We start from the raw sequence: 16,461 nt of genomic DNA on the forward strand, positions 1-16,461 counted from the left end.
CTCATATTTAATTCAGGGAGAAGTGGGTGGAATATTTCATACCATTAGGCAGCCACATCAAAGAATAAGGGAATTAGTCTAGAAATGTCAAAGATTCCAAATGTAGGGACTATGAAATTCTAAAAAAAATATGAATTTCAGTAAGTATTTCAATATACTTTATTATGAAGTGCAAGATGGATAATTTTGATTACATAAAATTGAAATGATTTTGCACAAACAAAACCAATGCAACCAAGATTAGGAGGGAAGCAAAAAACTGGGAAAAATGTTTGCAACTAGTGTCTGTGATAAAAGTCTCATTTCTAAAATATATAGAGAACTGAGTCAAAAGTACAAGAATACAAGACATTCCTCAAATGATAAATGGTCAAAGGATATAAACAGGCAATTTTCATAAGAACTAAAAGCTATCTATCTATATCATATATATATATATGTATATATATGAAAAAATGCTCTAAATCACTATTAATTAGAGAGATGCAAATCAAAACAACTCTGAGGTACCACATCACACCTATCAGATTGGCTGACAGGACAAAATAGGAAGATGGCAAATGTTGGAGAAGATGTAGGAGAGTTGGAATACTAATTCATCATTGATGGAGCTGTAAGCTGATCTAACTATTCTGGAGAGCAGTTTGGAACTATGCCCAAAGGGCTACAAAAAAAATGTGCATACCCTTTGGCCCAGCAATATCACTGCAAGGACTATATCCCAAAGAGATCATAAAAATGGGAAAAAGTCCCATATGTAGAAAAATATTTATAGCAGCTCCCTTTGTGGTGTCTAAGAAATGGAAATCAAGGGGAAGCCCATCAATTGGGAGCTGACTGAACAAGTGGTGGTATATGAATATAATGGAATACTATTGTGCTATAGGAAATGATAAACAGGAAGACTTCAGGGAGGCCTGGAAGGACTTATATGAACTGATGCTGAGTGAAAAGAGTAGAACCAGGAAAACTCTGAACACAACAAAAACCACAGTGTGTGAGGAATTTTTCTGGTACACTTAGCCCTTCACAGCAATGTAGGGACCTAAAAAAATTCCCTATTGACTCTTCAGGCAAAATGGATTGCAGAATAAAGCAGACCATTTTCTCTTGTGTTGTGCTATTTTTTTTTTCATGGTTTCTCCCATTCATTTCAATTCTTCTATACAACATGACTAAGGTGAAAATGTATTTAATAAGAATGTATGTGTAGAACCTATATAAGACTGCATGCCATTGCAGGAAAGGTGGGGGGATGGAGGAATAGGTAGAAATCTGATATATGGAAGTGATTGTAGAAAACTTAAAACAAATAAATTAATTTACAATAAAAGAGAGAAAAAATCAATATAGTTTGGTTTTTAATCCTAGTTTTCTTTGTAATCATATGTCTTTTTTTGTGAACTTAAAACATTATTCTGGGGAACTGAGGATTAATGGGTTTCACCAGACTGCCAAAGGAGTGTATGACACAAAAAAGTTAAGAATCCTTAGGTTGACTCTAAGGAAACTCCCATTTCTAAATTTGTCAGTTTCTACAACTATGAAATGGCAGAAATTGAATAGATATATGAGTGAGTGTATGAAAATGTAAATGGAAACTATACAGAACAACTGCAAATAAAGAAAATGGACCCTATTTCTCATTCAACCAGAAACTAGTTCTGGATCGTTGATTATTTTATAAGTATTTCTTTACTTAAATGAATACAAAGAGTTCAGAAGTCCTCTAGAGAGTTGTGTGACCAGATTAAAGAGTGAGGTCATTTTGGAAAGAATGATCATTTTAAAAAGTGTGTTGGTATAGAAGAAAGACAAATCTAAAATGGAAAAAAAAAAGGTATAGCCATTTGACCACCATGGTAATTGAAAATTCTGTCCAGCTCAGATGACTATGCTTTCAGCTCTATTGTCCAGGGGAGCTATTGTATTCGCATTTTAAAAAATGTATTGCCATTCATGAAACATTCCCACACCTAATAGTGTTTATAGGTAGAAAAATAATGCTTTGAAGTATTATTATAGAACACAGACTAATTCGGTAGCTGAATCTGTTTGAAGGTTTGGGGTATAATAATGCACATTTACCAAAAGGAAACAAAATTAAAATAAACTCTTATTTATTGATTGACCTTTACAAATCCCCAGGTATTTATTGTACTTTGAATAGAAGGCAATTAACTTTGAGAAACAAAATGACTGTGTGAAAATTAGTTATATAGGAATGCTATTGGCCAAATGACCCTGTCTGTCAAACTGCAGCATGGCTGGTCTAACTACAATTGTGAGATGATACAAAATAAGGTGCTTTAAAATTTACATGTATTTTCCAAACAATGATTCTGTGAGAATAATTCCATTGTCATTTGAAGCTTTTTGGTTGGATTTTATTTAGTAACTTAAGGAAGCCAGGGATGACAGAAGATAAGGAAACAGAAAGTTCTAAGATGTCGGTCAGTCAGCACAAATTCTTAGTACAGAGATAAAATAGACTGTGCAAGCAAGAGAAAGGAGGGTGATATCATTATATTCCAGATCATTTTGAGGGTAGTAAGGTATAAAAAGGACTGGAAAGGTAGGGAGGGGACGAGGTGCTAGAGCTTTAAAAACTAAATTGAAGATTTTGTATTTTATCTTTCAGGTAATAAAGAACTACTGGTGTGTATCGAAAAGAGGGAAGGTTAGAGTATGACATGGTCTTACCTATGCTTTTAGACAATCTATTTAACAGCTGAGTGGAAGATGAAGTAGAGTGGGAAGAGACTTGAAGTAAGGAAAAGATTGAAATGCAATGAAATGCAATGAAAAAGATTAGTGCAATAGTGTAAGTATGAGTTGATGAGGACCTTACCCAGAATGGTGGCAGCATCACATGAAAAAAGGAGGCAAGTATGAGAGATGCTCCACACACAGAATTTATAGAACTTGGCAACTGTTTGAATCTAGGGCTTGAGAAAGAGTGAGAAGTCAAGAATGAAAAGTAGATCATGATGCTGGATATCTGGAAGTTTGGTGGCATCCTTGATAGAAACAAGCAAGTTAGGAACAGTGAATATGTTAATGGAAAAGTTAATGAGTTCATTAGATATGATGATTTGAAGATATTGCCAGGATATGCATTTCTAAATGTCCAATGAGCAGGTATAAATGTGAGACCAGAGGTCAGGAGACAGATTATGGGTGGGTGAATATATATGTATTTGAATCATATGCAGAGAGAGGATAATTCAATCCACAGGAACGTTTTAGGACACCAAGTAGAATAGTGGAGCGTGTGCAGAGAAAATGGACCTCAAAAGTCATATACCCCAAATCGTAACTAAAAAATCAACCTCCCTGTAAAATGTCTTTTAAATGGATATCCAATCTTTATCTGAAGACTTAAAGGTTCTAACCTGAAGGACTTTCTTTTGCTTTTTTGCAGAGACATTAGATATGCATATCCTTAAAACCTGTGGCACTTAAAATTGCTGGTAGCCTTTATTTTGAGAGTTAAGTTATACATAACAATAATGATGAAGATTAATGGAGCAATTATCTATTATGGATCATTCCAGCTCTGTTCAAAAGTAGCTGAGACTCTCTTCTCATGTCCTCACATATTTTCCTTATAATGCTGCACTGCCTGACTTTTGGCAAAACTCTTGAGATTAGGTTCATGCAGCAGAGATTGAATTGATATTAAAATAAAGGACCCATCATGCATTGGACTTCAATGATTCTGGTGGATCTCTACACATATATTATCATCAACATAGACATTTGGATGAAACATCTTTGACAAGAACCTCACAATGGGAGGTTTATGTGGACACTCCTCTGAGAATCCTATGATGAGTTTAAAGGCACCATCCTCAAAAGGGTTGCCTTCTGGCCCAAGTGTAACTGTATTCCACTTGATGATGTTGTTTTCAGATGGTCCTCCACTGGCATCCAGAGTTGGGTCTTCTTATAATCAATCTCTTGAAATCCCCACAAGAGCCTCATCCTGGCTGGGGTCAATATGGTCCCTGTTCCCTGATGCACTCTGTGTGAGAAAAAAAGAGTCTTGAGCTCCCCACCCTCTGGCTACAGTGAAACTCAAGAGCACCACCACTCAATTCCACTATATCCTAACTCAATTAGAAAATAATTTAGGAATTTTCTTTCTTGAAACAAAATCCAAATTTTCCTTTTATTGTGATTTTGATCTTTTGCTCTTAATTCTACCCTTCAAGATCAAATATAAAATATTAATTCTTTTTTTCCAAATTCCAATCTTTCAAATACATCAGTTCCCCAGTATGTTTTCCATATGTCTTTCTGTCTCCACTCTGGATGTCTAGTTTCCTTTAATTTATTCTCAACTGACAAGATCTTAAGGTCATTCATAATCTTGATTATCTTACTGTGAATACTCCATGGTTTAATCATAGTCTTCCTGAAATATGTATATGTATGTATGCATGTTTATATATATGTGTGTGTGTAGACACATATGCATACATATATACATATATACACAAAAATAAAATGAGAATTAAATAATTGAAAAAGTATTGTCATTTAATAAAAATAATAATTTACCTGAAACTAATTTATATATTTATTATCAGCCCAATTAAATTACCAAATAAAAAATAATAACAAAATTCCTTTGGAAAAAATGAAAAATCAATAATAAGAAAGGTAGTAATAATAGAAAAAGAAATGTATAAAGGAAGGAGGTTTAACAGTGACAAATCTTAAGCTATAAGGCAGTAATTATCAAAGCTATCTGGTGGCTAAGAAATGAAAAAGATAAAACAGTAGGATAGAGTAGAAAAAACAATTTATTGCAGCAAATAAGTATAGTGACCCCATATTTGACAAGTGCAAAGATTTGTCATTTTGGGATGAGAAAACAATTTATTTAATTTGTTGGGAAAACATGAAAGTAATAGGGCAAAAATTGTACATAAACCAATATTTTTCAGCATTTACCAAAAGAGGGTCAAAATGTATTCATAAACTATATTTAAAAAATAGAAATTGCAAGAAAATGTGAAGAACATAGCACACATTGCTTATTAAAGTTATGGATAGATGAACAATTTATTAATAAACAAGAAATAGAGAGTATATCTAAGTATAAAATGGATTTGTGCAAATATAATCAAATGTAACCAAGATCATAAATAAATCAGAAAATTAGAGAAAATGTAGAGACAGTTTATCAGATAAAAAATGCAAAATATACGAATGTTTGTCAAATCCCTAAGAATATGAGTCAATACCAAACTGATAAAAGGTCAAAATGATATGAACAGGCATTTTTCCACTGAAGAAATAAATAAACAAAAAATGAATAAATCAATGAATGGATGGATAGAGGGATGGATGGATAAATAAATAAAAAAGCGAAGAAATACATAGGCAAATGAAAAATGTTTTAAATCATTATTGATGAGAAAAAGCAAAATCAAACAACCTTTAGTAAAATTTTGCACCTGTTAAATTGGCTAAAATAATTAAAGGGGAAAGTGACAAATGTTGGAGGGAGTGTGGGGAACTTAGGATACTAATTCTAGAGCTTCCAGGTAACAGAGAAAACATTGCAAGCAGTCAGAAAGAAACAATTCAAATATTGTGTTGCAATAGTCAGTTATCACAAGCAATTCAGTAGTTTTTATGTTAAAAATAATGGATGACTTGGAATATATTACTGAAGAGAAAGAACTGGAATTATACCCAAGAATCACCCACCTAGCAAAACTGAGTATAATCCTTTAAAGTGAAAAAAAATGAATATGTAATGAAATACACACATTTCAAATATTCCTGATGAAAATATCAGGTCAAAATGGAAAACCATACATTCACATACAAAACTCAAGAAAAGAATAAGCAGGTGAACATAAAAGAGTAATCATAAGGAACTTAAAGTTAAATTGTTTAAAATCTTATATGGGAAGATAATACATGTAACTCCTATGAACTTTGTCATTATTAGGGAAATTAGAAGGAGTCTAGAGAGACAAAATACACAAGTATAATTTTATTATTTTGGTATGATCTCCTTAAAAATGAAAGGGTGAAACCAAAGGGATGCATGGGGGAGAAGAGGGATGGGAAATGTAGAATGAGGAATATTTTCTCTCATAGAAGAAGAACACAAGGAAGTACTTTTATAGTGAAGTGGAAAATATGGGAGATGGTGGGCAGTGCTTGAACCTCACTGTCATCAGAATTGGTTCAAAGAGGAAAGTAGATAACATATTTGTGTATAGAAATATATCTTATGTAATAAGGAATTAATAAGAAGGGGAAGGGAATAAGAGATAGGGTGAGGGAATGATTCAAGGGACAGAGGATTAAGGGAGGAAGTGGTCAGAAGCAAAACAAAATTTTGAGGAGGAGGAGAAAGAGAGAGACAGAGACAGAGAGATGGAGACAGGGAGACAGAGACAGAGAGACATAAACAGAAAAACTGAGGATAGAAAGTAAAATGAAGTTAATAATCATAACTGGATAAGAGTGGACTGAACTTACCTACAAAATGTGGACTAGAAACTAGAATCCAACATTATGTTGTTTACAAGAGATATACTTGAAACGAAAATCACACAGAGCTAAATGGAGCAGAATCTATTGAATTTCAGCTGAAGTAAATAAGGCAAGGGGTAACAATCATGATCTCAGATGCAGGAGAAGCAAAATAGATCTAATTAAAATAGATAAGCAGTGAAACTATATTACAAAATTATAAAGAATTTGAAAATAAAAGGGTTCCCATCAATTTTGTAATGCTTGATCAAGTTGCTGCATATGATTGTGATGGAATACCACTGTGCTATGTGAAATGATGGGGGCAGGGGGAGGTTTCAGGGAAAAAAAGTGGCAAGACCTATATGAACTGCAAAGTGAAGTGAGAAGGACCAGCATATAATTGTGCACTGTAATAGGAATAATGATCAATTGTAGTAATGATCAACTGTGAAAGACTTGGCTACTCTGATCAATATGGTGATCCAAGACAATTCCAAAGGAGTCATGAATAAAAAATGCTATCTACCTCCAGTGAAATAACTGATGAACTCTGAGTGCAAATTGAAGTATCATTTTCTCCCTTTATTTTCTTGCTTCTTTCTGACGTGGTTTATATGGCAAAGAGTTTTGCAAGATTGCAAATATATTGATATTGTCTTGCTTGCCTTATCAGTGGGTTGGTAATTGCTGAAAGGAGGAGGAAAATAATTTGTAACTAATAACTTTAAAAAAAAAGAATGTTAAAATGAAAAAAATGAAATTTAACTCAAAAATAATAAATAAGAAAGACAAACATGTTTCTTTCTAGGAACTTACATTGTAAATGGGGAGAGAATATGCACATGTAAAGGTGAAGTCTTAATTAATCAAGCAAGCAATCACAAGTCTTCAATTATGTACTAAACTGGAATGACATTTCAAGAGAATCATGTTTAGATAGATTAGGAACTTTTCTATTTCCTGGGATTATCTAAAAAATCTCCAAGCAACCCGATGAAGGATTTACTTCCAGTTATTGGAGCAAGTATGACTCTGCAGCACACTCCTGAGGAGGGACAAACCAAGTGAGAAAGAGATGCCTTGGCTTTGACTCCTTCTTGGCCAGAGGACAGCCTTGAAAGCTGGGAATAAGGGGAAACAGATTCACCAAACTTGAGAACTTCTTGAGTACCACATATACGTGAGAAAAGGATATGGTTTCCTATAACAAAGAACTATGACCCTGCATGGCTTTATGGGTTTTCTACATTTAAATCCAATTTCTTCCTCTCTCTGTCTCTGTCTCTCTGTCTCTGTCTCTCTCTGTCTCTGTCTCTCTCTCTGTCTCTCTCTGTCTCTCTCTCTGTCTCTCTGTCTCTGTCTCTGACTCTGTTTCGGTCTCTCTCTCTCTCTCTCTCTCTCTCTCCCTATGCATATATTTCTAGGAAAATGTGTCACAGATTGTTTTGGGTTGTTTTGGAGGGAATTATTTGGCACAAACATTTCTATCACCTTATTGGAACATATCAAAACAGAGGTAAGAATCTTGATAGCTATAGATACCAGTCTTCCTCATTCTTCCTATGGAGTGAAATAAAAAGTGCCCTCTAATCAATATCATTGTTTTGAGTGCTTTTATAACTGTAGAAATACAGACATGGTATTTTGTGAGATTCTCAGAGAAGTGCAGGAAAAGGCAAATTAAGAAAAAGAAATTTTTTTTGAAATTCCTTATATTCAACTCAGAACTTGATGTCCTGGCTATGGTACGAACTCCTTCATATTTATTTATTTGTATGCATGCTGTATCTCCCAGATGAAGGGAAGCCCATTGAGGGTAGGAATTAGTTTTCAAATTGATTTTGATATCCTTAGGACCAAGAACAATGCCCCAAATATTGTACACAGTTAAGAAATGCTTGTATGAAGGTATTAGGGTCTTAATAAATTCTCATTAAAGAAGGAAGGAATATCTGTCTCTGTCTGTCTCACAGACAGACAAACACACACATAAATACACACACTCACACACCAAATAAGCAGAAATGGTGACAAGAATATCATTCTGAAAATTCAGTGAAAAATCACTGTATTCCTGTTTGATTACATCTTTGATTACATCAAGGTTTTCTTGTCAGTGCATTGGACGAATCTTAATTTACTCAAAAATGTCAAGTAGATAGGTCATTGACCTTCATTTCCTAGCCTAATATCATCTTGCTTGCCTTTTCAGTGAGTTGGTACTCTGAAACAATAAAGACCAATAAGCAGCTATTGCATAGAACAAAACTGTTGAAGAAAGATATCTTAAATTACTTTGTGCATTATGTTTGAATCGATCAAGATAAAAGGAGACACTAGAAACTAGCTTTAACAGAAGTTTATAATGATTTGTGAAAGACTTAAGCTAAGTAAAAATATTTTATGATGTCTTATGAATTTGTAAATTGGAGACTTTCAGTATTTACTTGAACATATTATTATGAATTATTTAAAGCTGCCAAACTCTGTATAAGAAAAATGAGAAAATCAGGCTTTGTATAGAAAAGAATAGAGTGAGGCTGTATTTGGAACTATGACGACATGGGGAAAGCTTTTCTTCTACCATGACACCATCTATGTGGCTAGTTTCATCTAATACCATAGCTGTTACTTGAAAGGCATAATGGTATAGTTGAAAGAAGACAAATTCTGGTATCCAATGTGTCAAATCTGATGATTGGATAACATTGATAGCTAATCTCAAAAATAGAGCATATAGACTGTTTTTAATACAACAAAATTCCATTCTGTCACCTGCCTTCACCCCATTCTCTCCACAGCACTCCCACCCACTCCCAGATACACACAGCAAGGAAGGCTCAAAGCATGCACCAGCATAGACGAAGTTTTTCCTCATTATATTATTTTCTACTAACACCAGAGAACTAAGTTATTAGAAATTATTTTAGGGATGTCCTATGAAATTTGATACTTGTCAAAGACCATGACTTGAACTTTAGAATACAAATATGTTTATTTTCCATCTTTCAAAGTAATAATGGACCATGAGAATGGTTAGGCAACTAGAACATTTTCTGGGTTACGGTCAGAGAAAATATCTATGTAAAAAAGAATGCTACCATATTAAATAAACACTTTATTAATAAGAGGTCATCAATGTAATGGTAGTTTAAATTGGAGAGATCTTTCTCATTCATTTATAGGCCCATGTGACCTGCCTGGGTCACATGGAAGTCTAAGTGACATGAGTCTGAGTCACATGGAGCCTGTGGTGGAAGGAGCTTGCTGAATGGGTGGAACAGGAAGAGGCGGTGCTAGAGCAGATCTGGGAGGAAACTGGGCAGAGTCCAGGAAAGAACTGGGAAGGATGCAGGCAAGCAAGCAGCTGGCCAGTGTGAGTGAAAGAGCTCGTTTGTAATTCTGTTTAATGGAGCTAGTTTGTGGGAAAGCTAGCAGGGTGAAGGCTTGGGGCTGGTCCTCTGCATTTTTATTGTGCATAGATTTTTGTTACTATGTTGCATTCAATGTTCTGGTGTCTGAATAAATGTTTTGGTTCTGTCTTTCATGTGGAGATTAACCAATTCAGAATTGCACCAGGATCTTCATGGCTCCTACAGGTTCTCGGAATATTGCATTGATGCTACTATCAATAGCTGAAATAAATGTATCTGTAGAGGCAAATAGAATGTGTCATGTAGAACATTAAGATTAAAATCCAAAGTCAGATAAGTATATTATTTTGTATGATCAATAAGGTCCAACAACAAAATCTCTGACTTACTCTTCTTCATTTGTGTGAAGATCTCTGATTTTTATCTGTGAGTCTTTCTTCTTTCTTCCAGTGATATTTACCCCATGCCTCAGTGATTATATATATATATACATATATATACATATACATATATGATATTTTTGTATATTGTGTACATATGTGTATATACATATGCAAGAATATTCATGTGCTTATACATATAAAGATAAACATCACCCTCTGGCCACCAGAATCATTTCCTCAGAACATAACTATGTTCTGGGTCCTCAGAATTTGAACAAAAACATAATTACTACTAATAATGATATAAAACAATTGTTATTATGGCTCATATTGTCATCATACTTTAGAGTTTACACTGTTATGTATCCACAGCATTAAACTTAACTATTCAAACCCTGAGTTAAGTAGTGCAACTATTATTTCCATTTTACAAATCAAGAAACTGAGGCTCAAAAGTGGGGAGAGATTTACCTAAAATCACCCAGCAGTTCAAGTGGGATGTTTAAAAGAGGTTTAGTGATAGCAAGCCCTTAACTTTTACACTGTTCCACATTGCCACTCATCAAATGAGTATAGAGTGTACGTGTTAAAATAACTGAATTCTCATTTTATTGTTCTATTTGAATTGGCTTCATAAAGCTAACAGAAGACAAACCAGGACTTCATTTTTTTAAAGACATATTTTACTTCACTGCAGAAGAGCCATTGTCAGAGAAAATTTAGCTTTTCACTATCCTTGTAACCCACTACCACTGGTTATTTTATTTGGACACTGGATGAAACTTACTGAATCTTTCCTTATGTTTGTTAATTCTGTGCAACATGGGCATTGGTAGATTATTATTTCATTGAATAGCTATTTAAGCATTATCGTGGGATTAGCAGTTCTTTCAGATAATTGTGTGCGTGTGTGTGTGTGTGTATGTGTGTGTGTGAATATGTTTTGGAACCTTTGAGTACAGTTTGTTCTTTGATTTATAAAGGTCAGCAAGTGACTGCATAGATCAAAATTTGACTTATTTTCAATAAGGGTTTAGCTTAGTCAGTCAATAGGTTAGTGCCTTTCAGAATACAGTCCAAAATGTCCTTGGGAAAGCTTTTCTTCTCTATTACAAGCAAGACACCTAGCAACTTGACTGAAAAAGGAAAAAAAAAATGTGTTTGTATGTGTGTGTATGTGTGTGCGCGCATGTATACACATATATACACCTATCTCTCTATCTATCTACAAGTAACCTTTTAGTAGCTGTCTTGTTGATTTATGGTTTTCTATTTAGGCTAATGGGAAGAAAAAGAGATTAATCTGTGAGATCTAATGCCACTAGATATAGGTTGTTTGGAAATGTTCTTTATCTTCTTAAATTTGACACTGACTATGCAAGGTATAAGGGTATATTTGGTTGGGCAATACTCATCATAACTCTCTTCTTTATCCACTTTGTCTTGGGAGATATAATTATTCACATACTGTTACAAATACATGCACATGTGCATCTATACACACATGCACATATATGTATATATGTACAAATTTATTTGTATGTATATATATATTACATATAGCATGTGTGTGTGTGTTTGTGTGTGTCTTAGTTTAGGGGTAATGTAACTATCTTTTAAGTACCCAGTTCCCCTCCTTTACTGCCTTATGCATCAGAAGAAAACTTGGGAGTAAAATCACACTACCTATCCAGGAAGAAGAAACAACTTCCATCATTTAGGCAAATGTTTCACTCTCTCTAACTTTGTTTTGTTTGTCTCTGTTGCTACTGAGGAATGGATAGAAAGTTTGAGCAATGAGCAGGATTAGGTTTATGTTAAATCTACTCTAAATCCTTGAAAAGGTAGATTCAGTCTGGAAGTTTAGCCTCAGTCTTCCATTCCAATATAACTGATCATGTTTGAAGGTGAGTGAGTGACGGTAATGTACCTTCTTTCACTTTCTTCTTTTATCATTATCTTGTGCTGCTGGCTCTTTCTGGCTAAAAGTATTAAGTCCTGTGCTGAGCTGAGAATGCTAACCCTCACTGCTGCTACTGCTCATCTCTTGACGTTTCCATACATTCTTCAATTTTTAACTCACAAACTCTCAGTGTCCTTCTAAGAACTATGCAGCTGGTCTCTGGCTCAAAGACTGAGAAAGTAAGTCCTCCATCATACTCAGGGCCTCTTAACTACAAATCCCAGAATGTCTATATATTCCCATACTACTGCTATATACATACGCACATACATATATACAGATAAATATATACATACATACATGCATGTATGAATGTATTACAAGTCATAAAAATGCAGTTTGAAACATCATTGAACATATAAATGAGTGTTGCTTCCTTCAAATAAACCATTCTCTGAGAATAGACAACAAGGGCTTCCTTGTTCATATTGTTTTAGATTTGATTTTGACAATTTCTTAGTGTGTCCTGAATAGTGGATGATTTTCCTGAATTTGTGGTAGATTTTTTAAAGGGCCAAAAGGCATTCAGATACAAGTCTTTTGAATAATGTGCATTATCAAGCTTGGTTAATTTCATCTGGGCTATAAAATGAAGTATGACTATAAAATGATGAGATCAGTTTCTTTTCATGGATCATGAACTAGTTTCAAATGCAATTACAAATGTGTTTTAGTAAATGCAACCACCATTGGAACAAGTATCATAATAATCACATTCCAGAGTCAAAGTGTGAGTTATCCTACTCTTTAATCAGTTCCTGTAACCAGTTCCCTTATTCCTTTCCAAAATCCACAGACACACACAGAATAAAACAGCCTCCTCTGAAGGGTATTTGAATTCCCAGAAATATAAAGATAGGACACGTTTCCTGTGGGACACATTCAAATAGACTGACACAAAATGGGAGAAAAAATTTTGAAGGCAAACTCTTTAGTGGAGAAATCCTGGTTCTTTAGGAAATGGTTTCTATTCACATGTGCCTATGTGACTGTTCAAATTTTGAAATTCATTACACATAGTCAATAATTTGTACTAATCTCTCTCTGTAAGAGTTAGCAAGATTGTAAGAGTTAATAAAATGAGATCACCAGCATTAAAATTGTAGATAATGCTGGTTGCCATTATTTCAAGATAATGGTTTACAAAGTATTATTACTTATATCTGTGTTCCATTCCTTGCAGTGACAGTGACCTTTACTAACTATGCTTTTATAATAGTCATACCTTTTCCATAGAGGTAGCTAAGTAGTGCAGTAGCTAGAGCACCAGTGCGGGAGTCAGGAGGATCTTAATTCAAATCTCACCTCAGACACTTGACCCTCACTAGCTGTGTGACCTTGGGTAAGTCACATAACCCCAATTGCCTCATCCTGGGTCATCTCCAGTCATCCTGATGAATATCTGGTCACTGGATTCAGGTGGCTCTGGAGAAGTGAGGTTGGTGACCTGCACAGCCCTCCCTCACTTAAAAAAATAAAAAAAAAATCAAGTACAAGTCATGTCATCATTTCTCTGGTGGCATGGTCTTCTTTGGCAATGAGGGATGAACACACACACATTTTCCTTAAGTTTATTTGTGTCCTATGCAGTATTTCTATCACAGAGACATAAGCTTAGTGTTTGTTGTTAGCTCTGCCACTAATTTACACTACTGATAAGGAGATTGGAAGTAGCCAGAAAGAAACAATTCAACTAGATTGGAGCCACAGTCAAGATAATACAAAATATAGCAGCTTCTACATTAAAGAATCAGACCACTTGGAATACTTTTTTTCATTCTTTTGGCTTTGCTTTGTTGTTTCTTGATATTTCATGGAGTCATTTGCTTCCATTTGCTCAATTCTAACTTTTAAGGAATTATTTTCTTCACAGAGTTTTTTAACCACCGTTTCCATTTGTCCAGTTATGTTTTAAGGAGATTTCTTTTCTTCAGTGAATTTCTGTGCATCATTTTCCCTTTGGTCAATTCTGCTTTTGAAGGAATTCTCTTAATTGGATTTTGGTTCCTCTTTTAACATTTGGTCTATTCAGGTTTTTAAGGTGTTATTTTCTTCAGTATTTCTGTGACTCCTTTACCAAGTACTTCACACTTTTTTCCCATTACTTTCTTGCATCATTCTCATTTCTCTTCCCATTTTTTCCTGTATCAATCTTAATTGAAATAAGAAAAGAAAATTCCTGTTCTATTCTTCCATGACCTGAGACCACTTTGTATTTTTCTTTGAGTCTTTGAATGCAGGAGTTTCTACTTTATTGTCTTTTTTCTGAGTATGTGTTTTGATCTTCCTTTTTAGCATAGCAGCATTCTGTGGTCAGTTTTTTTTCTTTGTTCATTTTCCTAGCCTATTAGTTGACTTTTAACTCTTTACTAAAGTGGGACTTTACTTCCCAATTGAATAGCACACTGTCCAAAGGTTCAAGGGTTTTGCATAAGTGATTTGAGAACCAGTTCTTGGGACTGTAATTTTTCAGTTCTTTCAAGGTGGTATGAGCTAAGAAGAGGTGTGTTTACTACTCTCATGCCCTGTGCACTGGTCTGTGAGTGACTACAAGCACTCTTTTCTTTCAGCGTTTTGTGATGAAGGTCCCTACTCCATCACACCTGCAAGCTCTGGATGCTCCATGCCCTAGAACTGCTACTCATGACTATTACCTGATCTAGTATGGGCAAAGCAAAAGTTCTTCCCCAAGAGAGAGCATAAATATCCCTGTAATATTCTAACCAGTTGTTTAAACTGCTTACTACCTGTGGGCTAAAGGTGCCTGAAATAGCTGCTGTCACTGCCAGTACAATCACTCCCAAGGCTTACTCCTGGTTTGCTGGGACCTGGAACAGCCTGTAATGGACTATGTTCCACTCTTACCCCATTGCGACAGACCTTTTCCCACTGACTTTCTAAGTTGTCTTAGGCTAGAAAATTGATTCATCTTGTTTTGTGGGTTCTGCCACTCCAGAATTTGTCTCATAGTATAATGTAAATGTCTTTACAGGGATTTGGGGGAAAGCTCAGGGAAATCCCTGCCTTTTCTTCACCATCTTGGCTCTACCCATATTTTGATAAATGCCTGTGGCTAATTCATAATCTTGTTATAGGGGAAAATTCCTTTTTCTTTCCCCTTATGTTCTTCCTTAATTAATTAATATTTATTCATTTAAATATTTATTTATTTAAACTACTTTAACAGAGCATAGAATCTTTTTTTCTTACAAAAAAATAATATTTATTAAATACCATCTCTTTATAAAGCACTAGTCTAGGTTCTGGAGGCATAGAAATACTGAATGCACCTTTGACATTTTTGGTTTAGTGGACTCCCAATAAGGGAACTTTTTATTGATACAAGTTCATTGACACTTTCTTTACAATTTATAGTTTTGTCAAATTACTTAGAACAAAGAGAAGTTAACTGACTTGCCCTGGCTTATACGATCACTTTTTTGTTAAAGACAAGACTTAAATTCTAAGTCTACCTCTCTAGATGATCTGCCACTCTGTCTCTGACATATACTCCGTTGTGTATAGAGTACAAAAAGAAAGCCAACAAATGAAATCTATTATAATCAAAGAATTTTCATCCTATTGGCAGACAAAAAGTAAATATAATTTGAGGAAAGGAAGAGCATTGACAACTGGCAGTATAAGGAAAGGTTTTTGGAGAAAATGGAGCCTGAGCTACCTTGAAGGAAATTTTAATGAACCAGGAGAAGGATTAAAGAGGGAACAATGTGTCAAGTCTAAGCCATGGAGGCAAGAGATAAACTAATAGAGTCAGAAAACAGTAAGTTGTCCAGTTTGGAATGAGGAGGGTAGGCAGTGGAGCAAGTAAAGCATTTCAAAAGTAAAGTCAAAGTACATATTAAGAGTCGACTACATGTCAGGCACTGTGCCAAGCACTGAGTATACAAAAGAAGGCAAAGACTGCCCTTTCCCTCAAATAGCTCTCCTTTTAATGGGGAAGACAAAATGTGAACCATTATATATTATCAAGAAATGTGTGAGACAAATGATATAATTATGGCAGGAAGGTACTAGCATTAATGGGGATTAGTAAAGGCTTTTTAGCAGATGGTGAGATTTTTAACTGGATTTTAGATAAGATGAGGAAGCCAAGAGGCAGAAATGAGGAGCAAAAAACATTTAGTTATGGAAGACAGCTAACTGAAATTCATGGACTCAGAAAATAGAAAGTCTTGTTCTTGTCCTTGTACAAAGAACAGCAACACAAGTGCCA

The 16,461-nt window shown here is 34.7% G+C and overlaps 1 pseudogene; it reads right to left on the reverse strand.

Annotated features, from left to right (window-relative positions):
* Positions 1-3,541: 3,541 nt before the first annotated feature.
* LOC140512102 (ubiquitin-conjugating enzyme E2 B pseudogene) lies at positions 3,542-15,097 on the reverse strand (annotated as a pseudogene).
* Positions 15,098-16,461: the final 1,364 nt, after the last annotated feature.

The sequence above is a fragment of the Notamacropus eugenii genome, chromosome 6 (genome assembly GCF_028372415.1).
Source record: "Notamacropus eugenii isolate mMacEug1 chromosome 6, mMacEug1.pri_v2, whole genome shotgun sequence".
Classification (NCBI taxonomy): domain Eukaryota; kingdom Metazoa; phylum Chordata; class Mammalia; order Diprotodontia; family Macropodidae; genus Notamacropus; species Notamacropus eugenii.